The sequence below is a fragment of the Cnephaeus nilssonii genome (assembly GCF_951640355.1).
Source record: "Cnephaeus nilssonii genome assembly, chromosome: 7".
NCBI classification, from domain to species: domain Eukaryota; kingdom Metazoa; phylum Chordata; class Mammalia; order Chiroptera; family Vespertilionidae; genus Cnephaeus; species Cnephaeus nilssonii.
The window spans coordinates 32,609,107-32,630,850 of NC_137078.1; the positions used below are offsets into that span (position 1 = coordinate 32,609,107).

Consider the following 21,744-nt stretch of genomic DNA (forward strand, 5'->3'; position numbering starts at 1 on the left):
GGTTACAGGCGATCCCCAATAGGGATCATTTCCTGGGGTATGCAGGAGGCAGCCAATCAATGATTCTCTCTCATCATTGATTTTTCTATCTCCCTCTCCCTTCCTCTCTGGAATCAATAAAAATATATATTTAAAATAAAAAGAAACATTGGAAGGCCAATGGGCTTTGATACTCAGCAGGGCTGAATCCCGCTGTGATTGCAATGGCTTGAGATTTCCAGACCTGATAATCTTTACATTGTTTACCAAACTTTATATTTGATCTGCCTGTATGCATTGCTAAAGGGAAAATGTGTATTCAAGTAAATAAAAAGTGGACCAGGCCAGAACGCAGGTGCCTCTACAAGAAAGAGGTTTTCACCTGGCCCCCCAATGCCTGCCAAATTTTTATTTCTTGTATAGCATTTTCATTTGTGTATCAGCCCCTCCTTCAGATCCTGAACCTCACTGTGCAGGTTGCAGCACACATATTTCAAACTGGGTGAAAATTACACTTGACTTTTATTAATGGATACTAGAAGCCTGGTGCATGAAATTTGTGCACTGGGGGGAGGTGTCCCTCAGCCCAGCCTGCACCCTCTCCAATCTGGGAACCTTTGGGGAAAGTCCAACTGCCCGTTCAGGACAGTTCCCACAGGGATCAGGCTTAAACCGACAGTCAGACATCCCTCTCACAATCCAAGACTGCTGGCTCCCACCTGCTCGTCTGCCTACCTGCCTGATGGCCCCTAACTGCTCCCCTGCCAGCCTGGTCACCCCCAACTGCCCTCCCCTGCAGGCCTGGTCTCCCCCAACTGCCCTCCCTCCCCTGCAGGCCTGGTATCCCCCAACTGCCCTCCCCTGAAGGCCTGGTCACCCCCAACTGCCCTCTCCTGCAGGCCCAGGCCCAGTCACCCCTAACTGCCCTCCCCTGAAGTCCCGGTTGCCCCCTACTGCCCACCCCTGCAGGCCTGGTCCCCCCAACTGCCCTCCCCTGCTGCCTGGTTGCCCCTAACTGCCCTCCCCTGCTGGCATGATCGACCACAACTGCCCTCCCCTACCGGATATCTTGTGGCCATTTTGTGACCACATGGGGGTGGCCATCTTGCATGTGGGTGTGATGTCAATTTGCATATTACCTCTTTATTATATAGGATGAGAGCAGGCCCTGCTGAGAGAGAATCAGTGACATGAGGGTGTGCAGCACCATAGGGTAGGGAATGGCAATCCATACCCTTTATACCTACAGAATCCATTTACATCCCATAGCGCTGTGCAGAGCTGTGGAAGCCCAGCGAAGCACCTGGGAGAGCTCCATGCAGCCTGTGAGTGAACCACGTGGTGCCCAGAAAAGCCCAACCCAACAGGCCGGGAGGCCAGGCATGGCAATTGGAACAGTCCTGCACAGCACCTGTAAGAACACCCAGCTGTGCCTGCAGAAGCCCCAGATAGTACCCTCAGGAGCTCAGAGCAGCACCTGCCAGAGCCTCACCCAACACCATGGGGAGTCTGGTGGCGCACTTGAGACAGCCCCAGGCATTGCCTGGAAGCCCCCCAAGCAGAGCCTGCCGGGGTCCGACACCACATCGTGGGAAACCACCATCAGTGCCAGCCAGAGCTCCACCCAGTACCTTCGAGAGCTTGGTAGAGGGACTGAGAGAGCCCCAAGCATTGCCTGGGACATCTCCAAGCTGAGTCTGCAGGGATCCTCCACCACATCGTGGGAATCCACCATCAGTGCCAGCCAGAGCTCCACCCAAAACCTTGGGGAGCCTGGTAGACGGACTGAGGGAGCCCCACGCAACACCTGGGAGCGCTCTGGGCTTCAGTCACTGCTTTCATTTATGTCTCCTAAGAAGCCGGGGGTAAGTGTTTGCCTGGCGCGCATAGTTTTGGCAGATGCCATCTTGCTCTCGTCTGCCCTCTGACCAAGGGTGCCTGTGACAGCTGCAAAGACTGATAGCTGTGCCATCAGCTTTGTTCCAACTTGATTTCCTTGTAGATTTGATTCAGACGTAATTGCAGATTCATTTGCTCACCACTGTGGGTAATTTTCTGATTTCATGGTGAGAACCTTTTCTGTGTACTTTCACTCTCACACATTTTAGGAGTTTCCAGTTTGCTCTCACACTTTTGTGATACTTTGGCTGCATCTATTTTAAGTTCCAGAGATTCTCAGAACTTGTAGACTTGCTCTGTATTATGTTGTACAAAATCTGCATCCAGTTACAAGTTTGAGGTATCCATCTGTTATAGATAACCTTTCTTTCTTTCTTTCTTTCTTTCTTTCTTTCTTTCTTTCTTTCTTTCTTTCTTTCTTTCTTTCTTTCTATATTCCTCTCTGGACTTTGATTGTTAGCTATGCTTTTTTTCTGTTATTTCTTTTTAGGAGCATGATCGTTTTATTTTCAAATCTTGTTTTTATACTGATATTACCTTCTGTGTTTTGCCCAAGAGCCATCCCCAGGTATCTTGCCCTGTTTATATAAGTGATATTCTCTTCATGTGTCCCTGAGATTGTCATGAAACCCAAGTAAGCTCAGGGCAACTACGGCCCCTTGTCCACCTGCTGTCACACCAGAGAACCACAGTGGATGACCAAAAGCAGTGGACAGCAGCCAAAATGTGCTCTGGGGAAAATTCCCAAGGGAATTCCCAACTAATAAGAGGAGGCTGAGAATATTTCTTAATATCAACTATATTTTCTATATGCTTTACTCAGAAGGGTCAATGAAGTTCTATGCACGAGGCATAATGTGGCAGAGTTTTCTGAAAGTCCACAGTAGCAGCTGTGAAATACCACACACCTCTGCCCCACATCTCAAATGCTCCTCGGTCCCTCTGACTCCCACTTCTTTCCTTTCCTGGAGCTCCTGCCCACCTGACTGGGCACAAGGGGCACAGTTCCCTCCCACCCTCTCTACCTGGGCGATACCGGATGCCCAGAGGTCACAGGCCTTCCCTGTCCCTGCACAAGAAATAACATAGGACTCTCAGGAATTGTGGCCTCTGGTTCTGTTTTTAAGGGGAAATTGCAGGAAGAATTCTGAGGGAGAATTTCTATAAATAAAAGATCACCTCATCACACCAGCAGTTATCTATTCCCGCCTTACCTCATTGCCCCCGGGGAGGAGGGCCTGGTGTTGACCCGGGTTTTCATCTCACACTGATGGGTCTCCTGAAGAGTCCATGCATGTTTATGACCAAGACCCGGACTTGTTTATAAAGCCCCTCCTATCTGATGGCCTGGGCCATGCTCCTGACCCTGACCTAAGCTGTCTGCATCACTGTAGGCTGTTCCCTGGGCACGAGGGCCGGGCAGGGCCCACACCTGGGTGCTGGGGGGGTGGGTGGGTGCCCCTTGGTTTCCTGAGCCCTGTGGGCCACATTCCCTCTCAGAGCGGTTTGCCACAGCTGTGTCGTGGCTGCCTGGATGGCTCCGCAGGAGTGCCTTGGAGTCCCCTGTCCAGGGTCCTCTGCCTGCTCCAGCCCAGCCCCAGCCCTGCCACCTCTGCTACCACCAGTGGTCCCGGGAGAGGCAGGGTGGGGGGAGGGGTGGCTGTGGGAAGGAGGCCCATGGCGTTCCAGGCTCCGCTTTTCCTCTTGCAGATGGACGGCTGTGGCAGGAGCCAGAGAAGGGTCCTCCCAGAACCCACAAGCAGGGCACAGCAGACATTGCCGCCTCGCCTGTCCAGAGTGAACGGCTGGTCGAAGCCCCTCCACCAATACCAGGCAGTGTCCTGGGCCATGTTTGTGACCTTGGCCTTAGCCATGTTTGGCATTTTTATTCCCATGCTGCCTGGCATGTGGAAGTACGTTGTGTACGGAGTATCCTTTTACTGGCATCACCTGCCTGTGGTCTAGAGTGGGGAGGGGTTACAAATCAAAGTCCCTTTCCCCTGGAGGACTCACCTCTTTGTTCCCAAGGGACAGGTTCCGGGAGGCTGCCTGTCCATAGCAGTTTGAGAAAGGCTTGGGAAGTTGGCCGCTGGCATTCCTGCAGAGCTGACTGGGCAGGCCCAGGACCGGTGCCCCCGGCACCTCCACTTTCAGGCTGAGGGTCCGAGTGGGGGGAGTGCGGCCCTCACACTCCCTGGCAGTGGCCTGGTGTGTGAGCGGAGCATAGTCATAGGAGCGAAGGCCTTGGGCCACACAGCTCAGTCCCAGCCTCTCCTGCTCCCGGAGAAGATGCCACACAGCCACCTGGTCAACCTCCTGTCCATTCCCAATAAGGCTGGCTGCCCCTCGCCCACGGCCTTCAGAGCGCCGCTTGGTGCCCACCTGGCACACAGGCCTTTCCCTTGGTGAAGCTCGTGGGACACACGCCCTTAGAAATGCAACTGTTAGCCCCTTGCGGGACCATGGCCCAATGTGAAAGCCTCCTTCCAGCAGGTCGGCTTTGTCCTTCCTGGAGGGAGAATGAGGGGCAAGACAGGCTGCCTCGGTCCCTGCCACTAGCTGTGCCCACAGCTCCTGGTCAGGCGCCAGGGCCTGGACATCTTGTGCTGTGCTGGGCAGGGCCAGGCCTGAGTTCTTCCTTGACACACTTCCCACAGGTGAGCGGCGGAATGTTATTGTTCCATGTTATAGTGTACCTAGTGTGTGTCTCCATCGACCCAGGAGAGGATAGCGTGAGGAAGAAGATTTACGGTGAACCAATGCCCGCGTTCGACAGATCCAAACAACACCATGTTATAGAAGATCTGTATTGCTGCCTATGTGGGGTCACCGTGTGAGTGCTGGGGCACAAAGCCAGGCGGCACCATGGCCCTGCACCCACTGGGTGGACTGCCACGTTTAACGCGATAGCCCCTCACAGGGCAGTGCCATGCTGCTTCCCCATAGAAGCAGGGGCTGTTTACCTGCAGCAGCTGGTGCTGTGACCTCAGACACACACCGCCTCCCCGGCCCCTTGCTGATCTAGGAGCCAGACAGCACTGTCTTTCTTGGGGTTTCTCAGATGAGCCCCTGCCCCAGTGGTTCTCGGGGCGGGTCAGGTACCTGGGTCTCCCGTGGCCCTGGGAACTTAAGTGGCCAGCCTGGTGGTGGGACGCAGGGCGCAGGGCAGATCCTAGCCGGGCCCCAGGCCTCAAACCCTGGCACCATGTGGCAGGCGTGGCTGAGGGCAGCCGCCCCACCACTTGGACACAGTTGGCTCTGACTGGGGCTGCTGCTGCCTGTTTCCCCTATTGGCTGAGGGGACTCTGACCCCTCTCTTCACCTGCACAGGCTGCTGACAAGCTCCTTCTCCCAAACGTTTCCTTTCAGGAGCGAGAAAGCCAAACATTGCCGGGCCTGCAACAAATGCATCGCGGGCTTTGACCATCACTGCAAATGGCTCAACAACTGTATTGGGAGCAGGAATTACGGGTGAGGGAGCTGAGAGGTAGGGGAGGGTAAAGGGGGCCCTGAAGTAGGGTTTGCAGGCTGGGGGCCTGGTGGTTAGAGTGGGGGGTCATGGGCAGAGGGGGCTGTGTGCCATTATTCCGTACAATGGAGCTCAGGGTCGCTCCTGTCTCCCTGTCTGGTTCTGAAACATATTTGGATGGAGCTGACCCTGGACATGCTGTGCGAAGTCTGTCCTCACAACGTATATCGCTGGAGACCCTTATAGGGTTGGAGAGGAGCAGCCCCTTCCTCAGGACTCGGACCAGGCTGGAGAGTTTCTGACCTGCTGGTCTGGGTCCCTTTGCTTTCTGTCCATTGAGCTGTCAGGCCCCAATCACAGAGGATGGATGCAAGGGGTCCTGGCTGGGGGGGAGCCCTGGCCTGCATAAGGAGGAGCGGGGAAAAGCTGGCTGGCCCATGGGCTGGAGGATGGGGACACCATGGAAACTTGCACCGAAGTTCTAGGTGGGCCAGGCTGCTTGGGCAGGTAGCACCCCATCTCTGTGAGTCAATTTACCTTTGTAAGCTGAGGGTGGTCCCCCTTTTTGCAACCTCTGATGGAGATTAAATGAGATCACCATCTGTATGTTGTGAGGCAACATAAAACTGTAGGTGTGATCAGTGGTAGTGAATCAGTGGTATCACCTAGAGCGCTGGAAAGATGCTCAAAGGACAAAGAGCTGGGAGAAAAAGGGCTGAGCTCTACCAGGCAATCAGAGCAGTATTCAAGGTCAGGGTTGCTCATGCCAAGGTCAGGCACGTGTCCTAGGCTGCCTGGGCACCTGAGCCCCCCACATGTGGGGATGGGCTGGTGCTGGTCACTGTGAACAGGGCAGGTGACCCAGCTCTGAGCCGTGTCTGCTTTTCCCACAGGTGGTTCTTCAGCTCCTTAGCATCCGCATCGGCCTGGCTGCTGTGTGTTGTTTCCGTCTTGTTATATATTGTTATCCAGTATCAGGTCGACCCACTTGTGCTCCGCACGGATCCCCAGTACAAAGGTACGTGCTGCTGCTTTCTGGTAGCTTCCCCTCAGGTTTCTCCTCTGTCTTAGCCCACCCTCCAGTCTGGAATGAGTCCCATTGTTGCTACTCCGCCCACACTAGCCTTCAAGACTTTTGTCGAACTTCATGTTTGCAAGCTGTGTGGCTGTGAGAATCTCTGGGGACTATGCCATAGAAATGCCCCCACCCCGTGGTGGCTGCAGCCTTCCAGGGCTGTGTGAGAATGGCTGGTGCAGAATGGCCAGGGACTGGCCAGGCTGTAGGCCTGCAGGACAGGGCGGGTGTGGGCGTCAGACACAGGGGTCAGGCTCTGTGACCTAGACATAGTTACTCTCCCTCAGCCTCACCTTCTAGATCCATACGGAGGAATCATAACAGCCACTGCAGACAGCGGGGGCTACAAGGGCACTTAGGTAAAGGCAGGACACACACCTGAGTAAGGAGCAAGGGCTCACCTGGGTAGGCAGGTGCTCACTTGGTTGAGGAGGAAGACTTCTCCTGGGCTGGGAGATACTCATCTGGACAGGAAGGTGGTTACCTGCTTTAGGCTGGTATTCCCTCCCCCTGCCAAGCTCTGCCCGTGGTGCTCACCTGAGGAGAGGTGCTGCCATGTCAGTGGACGCTGAATGCCTGTGTCTTCTCTCCACAGACATCAAGAGTGAGAACACATGGCTTCTGTTCCTGCCATATTTCCACGTAGAGGCAAAGACCCCAATGTTTGTGATAATAGCGGTGTTGGTGCTGGTGTTGGACCTCATCTGCCTCCTGATGATCGGGCAACTGTTCATCTTCCATCTTTACCTAAGTACGTGCCCCCAGAGTCCCTGTCCAGGTTGGCTAGTCTTTTCCCCTCCTGTTCACATGTGACCTGGCCAGAAACAAGCTCCGTGCCCAAAGGGCAAACCCTCACTCTGAGAGACAGCAGGGCCAATTCTGTTCCAAGAACTGCAGAAAACACGAAAGATTAAAAAGTAGTAGATTAACATGTTCAGAGAGATACATAGGGTCTAAGTCAGGACCAGGTCTTAGAACCATGGAAATAGAACAGGGGGACTGAGAAAAGCGCTCATCAAAATCCTAACAAGGAAAACATTCCACTCAGTGACAGGGTGTCTACTAGCCAGACAAGCTGCAGGACTGGTGGTTTCCTCCTGTCCACAAGGTGGCAGCACAGGGCACCTGGCAGCTGCATCAATGTCCTTGAATAGGGGAGGGCGGGGCTTCCCTTCCCTGTGAAGCCTTTCTTGGGAAGTCAGGATGGTTCCTCCCTGTAGCCTCAGAGAGAAGCTGGCCTAGTGCAGGGATAGGCCCAGCTGCGCCATGGAAGTGCATAGGAACTGTGCCCAAAGCCCTGGCCGGCCCAGGCTCTTCCCAAAGCTTCTGGTGGGGGTGATGGAGCAGGTCAGGGACACCTGGGGAAAGAGCGCCTCTCCAGCAGGGTGCACAGTAGCATGGAGGCGGCCAGCTGGACAGGCAAGCCAGGCTGGGAGCCAGGAAGACATTCAGGACATGCATGATGCGTTTACAGGCACAAATGGGAGGACTAGAGAACTCAAAATCCACAGGGCATAATGACTAAGTGGAGATTTGAGGACTGGGACCTACAGGTTTCTAACTCAGGCAACTGGGGAGGCGAAGAGCGGCAGACAGGAAGACACCCCTGAGAGGGGAGAAGCATAGTGAGTTCAAGATTGAATATGTCTACTTTGGGGCATTTGGACACCAAAGAGTAAATTCCAGGTGAAGTTGGGATATTCAGTGTAGGAAAATTAGCCTAAAATGCAGCACTGAAAAGCACACGTGCAGTCCTCACAGTGCGTGTGGGTCAGGAGTCCAGCACAGCTCAGCTGGTCCTCTGGCCCTGGGTCTTTCATGAAGCTTCAGTCAAGGTCCTGGCTGGGCCTGTGGTCTCATCTCAGCGGGGAGGCCCACTCCGGGCTCATCACCAGGCTGTTGGAGGGTCAGTCCTCAGGAGTCTTGGGCAGGTGGCACCTTCCCTTCTTTGTCACATGCATCTTCCAGCATGACACAGCAAATCATAACTCGGCTGCTGAGCAAATGAGAGGATAAGAGGGGGCAGCAAGGCGGAAGCCAGCCTCTCTAACCCAGGCGTGGAGGTGGTCCCATTGCCTTTTCTGCAAGTCACTAGAAGCACTCCGCACTCCAGAGGACAGAGTCCACAAGGCACCAACATGCTGCAGGGGGCACTGCAGGGACCACATGGGAAGCCGCTTGCATCTGGACGCTGCCATTTGAAGCTTGGGACAGGGGCATCCTGATGAGTCCTCAGAACGTGATGGGAGAGACACTGTGAGGGTGAGATCTGCTGGGAAGACGCAGGACCTGGAGAGTGCCCACTGCAGACAGAGAAGAAAAGCCACAGTCATGGGACATGGAACAGAGAGCATCCTGGGTGAAATTAAGGAAGAGCAGGATTCTAGAAATTGCCCCGAGCTGATGTTGGAGGGAAAACTGGTGGACGTCCTTTTAAAGCATGAACTTTGCACTCAGGCCTCAAAGTTCCTCACCTTGAGGTTTAAAGTCGTGTGCTGTGCCTCCCCTACTTTATCGTTATGTCAGAGTTCAATGTGTTACATAAATGTACTCAGAGTAAGTGTGAGCTCTGGGAGACACAGAGGACATGCGCACAAGCTGATTTTGATGGTATTTGTGCAAACCCACTAGAACAGTGGTCGGAAAACTCAATAGTCAACAGAGCCAAATATCAACAGTACAACGATTGAAATTTCTTTTGAGAGCCACATTTTTTAAACTTAAACTTCTTCTAATGCCTCACAGCCCATAGAGTAAATATGGACCTTCTTCAAAATAGACTCGCCCAGGCCATGGTATTTTGTGGAAGAGCCACACTCAAGGGGCCAAAGAGGTGCATGTGGCTCACCAGCCGCGGTTTGCCGACCTCTGAACTAGAATATACCCAAGTGCAAGTTTATGTCCTCCAGCTGTTTCCCAGGTTGGGCGGGAAGCTGGAAGAATGCAGGAGGAGCCAGGTGGAGTGAATCAGGACAGATAAGTCAGGTCCAAACACAACGAGAGCAACAGCACTTGTCGAGACTGCTCAGGCCAGGGCATGAGGCTCTGCTCCTTGGAGCTCCCCGCACCTGGGCGAGCAGCCCAAGGGGGCCTGCTCCTGTCCCATGCTGGAGCCAGTGTCTCAGCTCAATTACTAGTGTGCTGGGCGGGCACCACTCATAGGTCCATATTTACTCTCTGGGCTGAGAGGCAGGCAGGGCGGCCCCTCCAGGGACCAGGGGTGGGGACAGCAGGCTCAGGAGAGTGTGAGGAGCTGCTGGCTGCTGCCCCAAGGCCAGGCGGGCTGTGCAGTAGCCGTCTGTCCAGCACCTCCCAGCAAACTGGATGAGGACCTGACGCCCCAGGGTGCAGCTCAGGGGAGCTGGGTAGGTGCCTACAGTGGGTGATGGTTCCTAACTGACCTTTTCCTCTTTTCTCCTTTTTAGGGTCAAATGGGATGAGCACTTACAATTATTGGAATCGAAGCCACAGACAAAGCTCAGGTGCCTCATCAAGAAACAAAATTCCGTCTTTTCGTATACAAATATGGCCAGAGGTATGGATGTGCCCTTGTTTCATCATTCCTGTTTATTCAGGGCTGGGTTGAGGCCCACGCTCACCTTGTGGCTAGCACCACTTAGTCACTGTTCTTTGCTTCTGTGGGGGCATTGTCCATGTGAGTGTAAGTGTGTGTGATATGTGTGTGATGAGGTGCATGTGAGTGTGAGTGTGTGGTATGTGTGTGATGAGGTGCATGTGAGTGGGAGTGTGTGGTATGTGTGTGATGAGGTACGTGTGAGTGTGTGTGATATGGTGCACGTGAGTGTGAGTGTGTGGTATGTGTGTGATGAGGTACGTGTGAGTGTGAGTGTGTGTGGTATGTGTGTGATATGGTGCATGTGAGTGTGAGTGTGTGTGGTGTGCATGTTTGTGTTATATCATTTCTATACTCACTCTGCTTGGGCTTGTGCCAGCAGGGCTGACTCTGGTAGGTCCATGTCCTGAGCTGCTGCTCATCAGACACTAAAACACTTTATCTCAAAAGTTACCATTCAGAAAATGACAATAGCAGCAACAGGTACAAATAAAATATTTACCAATGATATACTTGTATCCAGAATACATAAGAAACTTTCAAAACTCAATTATGAGAATAATGACCAAGTTTTTTAAGGAGCAAAACAACTGTTTACCAAGGTGGACTCATGTGAACATGCCCGACATTGCCCTGACCGGGTGTCTCATTTGGTTGGAGCATCAGCCCATGCATCAAAAGGTTGTGGGTTTCATCTCCAGTTGGGCATGTAAGGGAGGTAACGGATCAATTTTTCTAACATTTCTCTCTCTCTCTCTCTCTCTCTCTCTCTCTGTCTGTCTGTCTCTCTCTCTCTCTTCCTCTCTCTAAAATCAATAAGAATGTATCCTTAGGTGAGGATTTAAAAAAAAGATGGTTGGCCTCATTTGGCACTAGGGGGCACAGATGAATAGCAGAAGGTACCACTACAGACTCTGAGGCTAAAATCAAAAGGCCAGCAGTACCAAGTATTATTGGTGACGCTGAAGGGAAATTGGAGGTCTCCACATTGCTAGTGGGAAAGGAAAGTTACACCACTCTGGAGAGCAGTTTGCCATCCTCTTAAAAACGGAAATAAGTATTTCCCACATGAAGCAGCAGTCCCATTCCCGGTTTTTTACAAAAGGAAAGTGAGAAACACAGGCACTCCAGTCACCAGAGGTGGGAGGCAGCGCACACGTGCTGTCCCCGTCCTTGGACCCAGGAGTCTCTGAGGTGCCAGCACTCAAAATCGATAAAAATTGACTTGAATTTAGTGTAAGATAAGCTCAGTGTCAGCAACATTTTTATTTTATTTTATGTATTTTCATTTATCTCCACAGAAAATAGAGCACAACCCGGGTTCATCTGCACGGAGGTAAGTTGTAATCTTACTGGAGTGATTTTTCCTGAAAATTAGCTGTTTTCTCTTTTTACACTGTCTTGCTTTAAAGATTCTTCCTTACTGTAAGGTTAAACAAACATCCTCCATATTCTAGGCTAATTTTATAATTTTCATTTGTTTTCTTTATATTTTGATTTCCAAGCCGTCTTGAATTTATGTTTCATTCACTGACATAGGACCTAAGGTTACTTTGTCACAACATAACTCTGGGTCACCTTGTGGCCTTTCTTTGTCAAAGTGAATGGCCCCTTTCCTGACCCCCCAGTTCCCGGGGACACCGGGCTCAGATCTGCCTCCAGATGCTGCACGGCTCCATTTTCCCACAGCAGCACACGCTGTTTCCATGGCAGCACTTTGTTCAGCTACCTTGTAATATCTGGTAGGCGAATCCCCTCTTGAGATTTTGGTTTTGGGGTGTGTGTTTTTTTATTACTTTGACAATTCCTTCACATGTTTATTTTTCCACATCAACTTTAAAATCGTTTTGTGCAGTCGCCTGGATGGGCCCTTAGTCCGAGCCCTGCAGTGAGACGGGAGATGGGAGACGCCATTCGCCCCCAACACGGTCGGGAGCTCCTAGACCCGCCCTGGACCCCAGCACCCGGCCAGGCCCCCTCACGTTTTGGGGGAGGTGCCTGGAGGACCCATCGTGCGCAATAAGCTTCCAGCGAAATGCAAGGGGAAAGGTGGAAAGAAGTATTCCTCGCCCCACCGATTGGATGCGTACAAGGGCAAGTCCTTGGAGATCCAGAAACGCGCTGTTTCCCCGCGCCATGGCCTGCCGTCTTGGCAAACGCCACCCGCAGCCCGCCTTCCAAGCCCGAAAGCCGGGAATGAAGGCAGTGACCCCCAGGCCTCACCAGTGCAGAGAGACATAGGCTGGGCGAGCCAACAGGATCGTCGGACCCCAAGGGCTCCGATGCCTCAGCCGCTCAGCCGCGGGGATGGCAGCCACTGCCGGCTCCACAGACGCCTGCCTCCGACCAGCCGGGTGGACCCCAGCAGCATGCGGGGTACAGTCCTGGGCACATGGAGATGGTGGAGGACATCAGCTTCCTGTCACGATTCTCTCAGAGGAATTCCCGATGCTGCAGGCGGCTGGCGACCCGCACCAGGCTGCCACGGAGAGGGAGTCTGCGGAACAGTCGGAACAGTCCTCTGGCTCGGACCACGCCTCCGCCCCCCAAATTCTACAACTTGGAGGGACAGGCGTGGGCGTGGCCCTGATGAGCTGGAGGGCCTGGACTCCATACTTGACCAGGGTCATGATCCCGAGGAGACTGCAGCCTTCCAGCCCACCCCCGTTCCCTCCCTACCCGGGAATGACGCCCTTCTTGTATCCCCCATATCTGCCACCCCCTCCGCCCTCTGGACCCAGGGGCTTTACCCATACCTCACCCTGAGGGGTCCTTACCTCTGAGGGCCCCAGGGCCCCAAGCGCCTTGCAGAGCCTATGGGTTGGCCATCCATTCTTAAAGATCATCTCCAGGGGTCTGACCGCTGGACCAGGAGGATGGTGAGGGTTGGGCAGCCGTCAACCAGGAGGCTGACTACACTGAACAGCTCCAGTTCAGTGAGGAGGGGGAGCTGAGGCAGCTGCTGGTGAGGGACGGCCCCTGAAGCAGATGGCGAACAGGGCACGAGGCTGGCAGAGACCTCTCGGCCTCCAGAGACAGTCGGGGCCTCCTGCACCAAAGCCCACCCCACCCCTCACCGCCACTGCCCGGACGGTGGGGGCCCACCCTGCAAGCCCCCAGCACCTGAAGACAAGGATGCGGCGTGGCGGCAGCGCGTGGAGCCGCTGCGGAGGAGAGGAGCGTCGCGTGCAGGAAGAGCGTTGGGCAGCCTGTGCGGAGAAGCTCAAGCGGCTTGATGAGAAGTTTGCAGCACCTGGCAAGTGGCTCACAGCACAGCCTGCCGCCCCTCCTCCCACACCCCCCCCCCCCCCCCGCTGCCCCTCCTGCCCCAGCACCACCAACTGCTGTCCCCAAAGCACTCCCCATACTTTGAGTGCCTTCACCAGCACCCCAACCCCAGGAAAAGAACGGGAAGAGCCAGCACAGGCTCCTCCTGCCCCGGCAGCCCCATCTCCCGTCCTGGTGAGTGGTGGCGGCAGCACCAGAAGCACCAGCAGAGGCAGCTTCAAAGCCAGCCCAGGGGAACCCCACCTGCCCTCAGAAGAGAGCCCTGAACCACCAGAAGAGGTTCCTTTTCCTGCCACACCCCAGCCCCAAAGGTGGAACCCAGCAGCCCCAGGCAGGGCTTGGGCTACCCCAAATATCAGAAGTCGTTACCTCCTCGTTTCCAGTGGCAGCAGCAACAGCAGCAGCAACAGGGACCCACCCGGCCCAGTACCCCCATCACCACCACAGCCTGTGCCATCGCCCAGTACCCCCATCACCACCACAGCCTGTGCCATCGCCCAGTACCCCCATCACCACCACAGCCTGTGCCATCGCCCAGTACCCCCATCACCACCACAGCCTGTGCCATCGCCCAGTACCCCCATCACCACCACAGCCTGTGCCATCGCCCAGTACCCCCATCACCACCACAGCCTGTGCCATCGCCCAGTACCCCCATCACCACCACAGCCTGTGCCATCGCCCAGTACCCCCATCAGCACCACAGCCTGTGCCATCGGGGCTGTGCCGGCTCCACAGGTGCCACCTCCCAAGCCCCCCTGTACCCAGGTGCTCGGGTCGGCCCACACCCATGCCCCCGATGAACTTTGATCCCTGCTGGATAATGATTCCTCCTTATGTGAACCCCGGCTCCTCCAGGGCCAACCCCCTCTGGACTTCTACCCTCCTGGTGTGCACCCCTCTGGCCTAGCTCCCTGGGAGCGCTCAGACAGTGGAGGCTCAAGCTCAGAGCCATTTGAGCGCCATGCAGGCCCCTCTGACGGGATCGGGGCGCCCCACCAGTGGACGCAAAGTTGGCCTGGGTAGGAGATGTCTTCGCCACCACACCCGCTCACCCTCCCCACTTTTACCTCACCACTCACAGGACAAGGAGATGAGGTGCCTCCCTCCACCCTAATCTGGCCAGTTATCCCGGCTTTCCTGAGAATGGAGCCCCTGGGAACCATCCTTCACTTCACCTGGAGGAGCCCACTGTCCCAGGGCCCACCCCTCCCCGGCGCCCAGGCAATGATGAGGCAGCCAAGATACAAGCTTTCCCACCCAAGAAAGAGACCCCCCAAAGAGGAAACTCCACAGCTAACAGGTCCAGAGCCAAACGCAAGCCCAACAAGGAGTTGGAGGCCAAGTCCCCTCTCCCCTCTGGCTCACAGAGAGTCCTCCCCGCCACCTACAAAAGACCAAGAGCTGCCTCCCAAGCCCCTGGAACAGGGGGATGAAACCCTCAAAGTCCCAAAGCCAGACCCACGCAAGACAGCAAAGGGGAAGATGGGCCCTAAGGAGACTCACCTACCAGTGGGAACCTCCAGTGAGAGAGTGGTTTCTGCCTCTGGCCAGAGTCGGGGTGAGGTGAGTATTTAGCCAGAGGGAGAGGTTTCCGGGGGACTTATGGACACGAGGACCGGGAGGCTGAAGCTGAGAGTCCCAGTTCCAGAGAGTTTCTTGGAGATGATGGGCATGCAGGTGGGGCAGGAGGACCCAGTCACCCCCTGCGCCCCGAGGCCGCACTGCCAGAGTGTGGTGAGATCCCCAAGCAACACCAGCAATGGGGCTCAGAAACAGGCAGCGAGGCCCATGAGAGTAATCAGGCCCCCTCGGACAAGGAACCACCCCCCACCACCCAAGGAAGGTGTCCTCACTCAGGTCCCTCTTGTTCCCCCTTCACCAGCCCCAGCCAGTTTTTCTGCTGCTTGAGATGGGCGAGTCTTCACTTACAGAGGGGTGCTGTCTCAGCCGAGGGGGAGGGCGGCCCCCTCCACCCATTCGACCAGACTGGAACCGCCAGCCAAGTCTCTGGCCCCCCAGAAGCCTCCAGCTGGTCCTCTGCCAAGTAAGGAGCCTTTGAAAGAGAAGCTGATCCCAGGGCCCCGGACCCCCAGGGCCCGAGGAGGCAGCGGTGCAGGCAGCTACCTGGGCCTGGCTGTGGGAGATGGGGAGGGCCCGAAGGAGGCCACACAGGCGAGCTCAGCAGCAGGACATAAACCTCGGTTTTGGAGGTTGAACCAGGAGTGGGAGAGTGCGGCCAGAGGGGCCGAGGGCAAGCGCACTGCCCCAGCCCTTCCAGCCTCCACCCTAGACCCAAGGAGGCCCTCAAACAGCAGTGGTGCCGGGCAGCTGCCAAGTCTCCTGATCGGTCAAACCAGAACTCAGACCAGGCCACTGAGGAGTGAGAGACTGCATCCGAGAGCACTGACTTTGCCAGTGATCGCCGAGGGGACAAGGAGGCTCCCCCACCAGCACTGCTGACCCCTAAAATTCTGGGAACTTCTTGGGGCAGGGACAGCAGAGCCAGGCCAGGCATTTCAACCGTGCCGTGGAGACCTGAGTCAGAGAGCCAAGGATCTGAGCAAGCAGAGCTTCTCAAGTCAGCAGCCAGGCCCCAGCAGCAAGGCGGGGCAGGGGAGCTGGAGAAGGTCCTGGAGGGAGGACCGGCCCAGGGCGAGGGGGCAAGAGGAGCTGGCCCTCTCCCAAGAACCGAAGCTGCCTTCCGGAAGAGCGGCCCGCGGGGCTTCCTCTACCTCCTCAGGACCCCTAGCAGTTCTGCTGTCTTCCGCCTGGACTGAGTGACCCACAGCCACTCTGCTGGCACCCGAGAGGCTCTGGCCCAGGGGAGTGCAGCTGCCCCAGGGGGGCACCCAAGGCCCAAGCCTGAGCCTCCCCAAGCCCCTCAAAGCCCCTCCCCTCAGCCCCCAACCCACTATGACCCTCAGAGGGCCAACAACATGGCATTGGCTTCATTTCGGAACTCCACTTTGAGGAGCCAGGGCCGATGGTGAGGGGGGTGGACAGGACTCCCCAGGAAGCTTGCCGGGGTTAATCCTCCCCTCCTCCCCCAAATGGCAGGAGCAGCCTCCCAGAAAACAAGAGCTGCTGCAGGGGGGATCTTTGCCACCTTCTCATAGCTCTGGATTTGTTGGCCCCAAACCCGAGGGCTCAGGCCCTCAGGGAGAGTCTGGAGATGCAGGGACAGGGACGGAGGCCCTGACCCCTCACATCTGGAATCGTTTACACACTGCCACTAGTCGAAAGAGTTACCAGCCTGGCCCCATGGAGCCCTGGATGGAGCCCCTGAGTCCTTTTGAGGACGTGACTGCCACGGACAGGAGTCAGTCTGACAGAGGGGTGGACCTGAGTGGGAATTCTGAGGTATCATCAGGTCCCTGCTGCCAGTGAAGTTCCCCTGATGGAGGACTCAAGGGGGCCAGAGGGATCCCCCCGAAGCAGCCTGGAGGCCCCTCACGCCTGAATGCTGTTCCTGGTGAGGGTCCACCTGGCTCTGAAGAGAGGTGCTCCCCGCTCCCATGCAGACAGAAAGGAGCTGCCCGGAAGCGGCCTCTGCCCGCTGGTCCCATTGGCACAGAACGACGGCTCCCTGCGGCCATCGCATCAGCCCAGTCCCCCGGGCCAGTTTGGCACCAGTGACAAGGACTCAGACTTGCGCCTAGGGTAGGAGACAGTTTAAAAGCAGAGAAAGAGCTAAAGGCATCAGTCACTGCGGCCATTCCCATATCCCGAGACTGGAAGCTGCTCCTTAGTGCTTCTGCCTCCACTGAGCCACAACACAACCCAAGAACCGGGGTCCTGGGCACCGTGGCCCAGAGCCCAGCTCCTCAGGCCAGCGCTTGTACCCTGAGATCTTGTATGGCAGCCCTGGGCCTCTCAGCTCTCAGGTCTCAGGGGGAGCCATAGACTCAGTTACATCCCAACAAAGGAGGCTTCCGCTCTGGGACACCAGTGCACCCTTACAGGTCACAGCCCCTGCACCTCCCCCTGGGCCCGGCGCCCCCCCCCCCCCCCCTCTGCTCTCAGGGGTAGCTGTCAAGGGCCAGTTTCTGGATTTCTCAGCACTGCAAGCAGCGGAACTGGGGAACTTGCCGGCTGGAGTTCTCTACCCTCCACCTTCCTTCTTCTATTCTCCAGCCTTCGGCCCCAGCCCTCTGCCTGACCCTTGCTTCAGGTGCTCCAGGATCTGCCATCCCACGCAGATTTTTATTCTGCTGCTCTGCAACCTGGTGGCCAGAGCGGCTTCCTCCCCTCAAGGGCTGCCCAGCAGATGCTTCTACCCATGGTGGACTCCCCGCTGCCTGTGGTGAACTTTGGCTCCCTGCCACCACCTCCCCTTTCTCTGTTACCTGTGGGCCCTGCTCTGCAGCCCCCCAGTTTGGCTGTGCGGCCCCCACCTGCTTCTCGGGTGCTGCCTTCACCTGCCAGGCCCTTCCCCCCTAGCTTGGGGCAAACAGAGCTTCACCCAGTAGAACTAAAGTCATTCGAAAACTGAACAGGATATCAAAAACTGAACAGCAACCTTAGGGGAGCCACATCATCATGTTCTCCCCCAGCCGGAAGGTCTTTCTCTGGCCTCAGTTCCCATCTCAAAGCCCCACCCTCCACTATAGCGATGTCTTCCGTACCCAGCACATCGACCTTCACCAGCAGGCCTCCCCACCTGAAGCCCTACACTGGATGCCGAAACCTTGGGAGCAGACAGGACCACCTTCCTGACAAGGGTCTTCCCTACGGACAGAAGAGCCTGGGCCCCCAGGGGACAAGGAGCCTAGGTGGCCTCCACCCACTGAAGGAGTTCCCCTTGCCCCTCCCCCCCAGGCCTTTTATGTAAATTATAAATATCTAAGGGGAAAGGGATGGGTGGAAGGGGTTGTGGGCTGGAGCCTCGCTTCCCCTCCTCCCTGCTCCCCTGGTCCCCATCCCGGGGCCATTTGTTAAAAAAATATTAATAATAAAATAAATTTTAAAATTAAAAATAAAATCATTTTGTGCAGTTTCCAGAAACCGGGAATCTTAACTGGACTGACATTAAATAGAGGCACACCTCGTTTTATTGCACATCACCTTATCGTGCTTCATAGATAATGTGCTTTAAAAAAATTTGAAGGTTTCTTGCAAACCTACATCCCACAAGTCTATCAGCAACTGTTTTTCCAACAGGGTTTGCTTGCTTTTTGTCTCTGTGTCACATTTTGGTAATTCAGATAATATTTCAAATGTGTTTATGATTATTGTACTATTTGTTATGGTGATCTGTTATCAATGATCTTTGATGTTACTATTTAGTTGTTCAGGGCACCACTGGTATAAGATGACACAATCAATCAGTGTTGTGTGTTCTTACTGTGCCACCAACTGTCCATTCCCCTTTCTCCCTCTCCTCAAGCCTCCCTATTCCCCAAGACACAGCAATGTTGAAAGTAGGCCTATTGATGACCTGACAGTGGCTTCTAAGTGTTTAAGTTGAAGAGTCACAGGCCTCTCACATAAATAGAAAGCTAGAAACGATTAAGCTGAATGAGGAAGACATGTCAAAAGCTAAGATAGCCTGAAAGCTAGGCCTCTGGCACCACACAGGCAGCCAAGTTGTGAGTGCAAAGGGAAAGTTCTGGAGGGAAATGAAAAGTGCTCCCCCAGGGAACACACAAATGGTAAGAAAGCAAAACAGCCTTATTGCTGATACGAAGAACACTTTAGTGGTCTGGATACAGCATCAGAGTAGCCACAGCATTCTCTTAAGCCAGAGCTGAATCCAGAGCAAAGCCCTAACCTCAGTTCTGTGAAGGCTGAAAGAGGTGAGGAAGCTTCAGAAGAAAAGCAGAAGCCAGCAGAGGCTGGTTCATGAGGTTTAAGAACAGAAACCACCTCCATACCATAACCGGGCGAGGGGAAGCAGCAAGTGCTGAGCCTGAAGCTGTAGTGAGTTATCCAGAAGATCTAGCTATGATAATGAATGAAGGTGACTACATTAAACAGCAGATTTTCAATGCAGGCAAAGGGGCTCTATATTGGAAGAAAATGCCAATACTAGCTGGAGAGAAGTCAATGCCTGGCTTCAAAGCAACAAAGGACAGGCTGACTCTCTTGTTAGGGGCTAATGCAGCCAGTGACTTGAAGTTGAAGCCATTGTTCATTTACTATTCTGAAAATCCTAGGGATTTAAGAATAGGCTAAATCGGAGAGGGGGAAATGGTGGCTGAATAGGCAATCAGTCGTGTACCTCATGCAAGGGCCAGACTGGAAATACCACTAAATTGGAGAAATTTCACCTGGAATTACCAGCTGAGGTCCAGCTAAAGAGGAGACTTATATCAAAAAAGGACAGAAAACACCTGGAGGCTGATAGGAAAGGCAAGATCGAGAGAGAAGCTGACCCAGCTACCAGGGGCAGTAGGCCAGCGGGCTGGGAGGGAGGAGGGAAATCCTGGCTATGAGAGAGTCTGTCCCCTCAGAAGACAGAAGCCCAGAACCCAGGCTGGGCTCCACAGCCCCAAGCACCTGTGCCAAAACCTGCAGCCCCCATAAAACCCACCGGTGAAAGGATGCATGGCTGCTGGCCACAGTACAGCCTGGAGCCCATAGACCAGAGCCAGTTGGAGAGGAAGCCACAGTTTTTTGTTTGTTTGTTTTCTTTCTTTCCTCGAAACTCAGGGTTTTCATTTGCAACTATTCACCTGAGGGTTGGTGCAGGGAGGGAGACGTGGACTCTAGGTGCCTAAAGAGAGGCTGGCATGGGAAGCATTGTGGGGCGACCTGAAAGAACAGCAGCCAGGAGCATTTGGTCCTAGACCCCCAAACCAAAGGCCATTTTTCCTGAGAGAAGCTAGCCACTCCCCACAGCCAGAGGGCAGGTAAAGAAAAAAACCCGCCCTAAGTGATATAGCCTGCCACACAGTCTCTACAAGTTCAAGAAGATTGAAATAATATCAAGCATCTTCTCAGGTCACAATGGCATGAAATTAGAAATCAACTACAGTAAAAACACTCAAAAACATTCAAATATATGAAGGCTAAACAGCATGCTATTAAACAATGAATGGGTTAACAATGAGATCAAAGAAGAAATAAAAAACATCCTGGAAACAAAAGAAAATGAACACACAACAACCCAAAATCTATGGGACACAGTGAAAGCAGTCCCGAGAGGAAAGTTCACTACAGTTGGGCCCAGGAAGCTGTGACATAGGTCTGGTGATCCACTGCATCACTCACAGACATTTAGACCTCTAAAACTAATATCACACTTTTCCCCCAGGAACTATCATGGGTCTTTTCCTCCTAGTTCTAAACATGCACAAAAGGTTTATAGTGTGACCTTTAATCCCCAATACTTTTGATGAGTCTATTCCTGATTTTGAGACTGCCTTAGACCCAACTACTAACGGGCCTGTACCACGCTGTGGTGGGCGTCCATAGGTTCGGAGATGGTTACATTGTCACAATGAAGATCAAATCTCCAAAGGACGACTTGCTTCCCGACCCGAACCCCGTGGAGCAGTTCTTCCAGGGGAACTTCCCAGGCAGCGTGCAGAGGGAGAGGCACCACAACCTGCTCCAGTTCCAGGTCCCCTCCTCCTCCCTGGCCAGGATCTTCCGGCTGCTCATCTCCCACAAGGACAGCCTGCTCATCGAGGAGTACTCGGTCACACAGACCACACTGGACCAGGCAAGTCCCCGAAGGGAGCCGGGTGCAGAGCAGGGCTATGCAAAGTCCCCACCGGACAGCCCAACCAGGGCTGGAAACCCCACCACAGCGAGGCAGGACATGCCTGAGGTTTAACCTCTGAGCATCTGTCCATTAGGGTAAAACTCAGTCTGTCAGAAATTGTTGTCTAACACTATTTTAGTCATCAGCAAATTTCACTGAGTTTGCTTCATCCTTCCCCCTACACTATGACTTTATTTCAACCTTCCTCGTTTGTGATGGTGGCTTTTTTTTTCTTTTCAAATCAACTTTATTGTGGCTTAACTTATGTACAAAAAAATGCACCCATTTAAGCTGTACAATTTGGTGATTTTTGATACATTTTTATGCCATGTATCAGGGTTTCTAAATGTAATCACACTTTTTACTGTGATAAAATATATATAACACCAGAAGCCCGGTGCATGAAATTCGTGCATGGGTAGGGTCCCTCTGCCTGGCCATGGATCAGGGCCAATCAGGGCCATCTTGCCCAGTCCAGGTCGGGGCCGATTGAGGCCGGTGGCAGGGAGGGACCGCAGGAGGGCTCCAGGGCATGCCCAGCCCCATCTTGCCCAGTCCCAATTGGCTGGACTCCAGCAGCAAGCTAACATACCAGTTGGAGCTTCTGCTCCCTGGTGGTCAGTGCCCATCATAGCGACCGGTCAGTTGACCCCTCAGTTGGACACTTAGCATATTAGGCTTTTATATATATAGACTAGAGGCCCGGTGCACGAAATTCGTGCACGGAGGGGGGTTGTCCCTCAGCCCAG

The 21,744-nt window shown here is 54.4% G+C and overlaps 2 pseudogenes across 2 annotated transcripts; both read left to right on the forward strand.

Moving 5' to 3' along the window:
* Positions 1–1,361: 1,361 nt before the first annotated feature.
* LOC307102794 lies at positions 1,362–12,762 on the forward strand (annotated as a pseudogene). The gene is made up of 6 exons: positions 1,362–1,844; positions 3,589–3,800; positions 5,248–5,349; positions 6,241–6,365; positions 7,018–7,173; positions 12,001–12,762. The product of its transcript is annotated as an uncharacterized misc_RNA (transcript).
* Positions 12,763–12,812: 50 nt separating this feature from the next.
* On the forward strand, positions 12,813–21,067 carry LOC307102795 (protein PRRC2A-like; annotated as a pseudogene). The gene is made up of 7 exons: positions 12,813–12,816; positions 12,985–13,747; positions 13,860–14,850; positions 15,307–16,273; positions 16,524–16,647; positions 16,862–16,947; positions 20,704–21,067. The product of its transcript is annotated as a protein PRRC2A-like (transcript).
* The last annotated feature ends 677 nt before the right edge of the window (positions 21,068–21,744 follow it).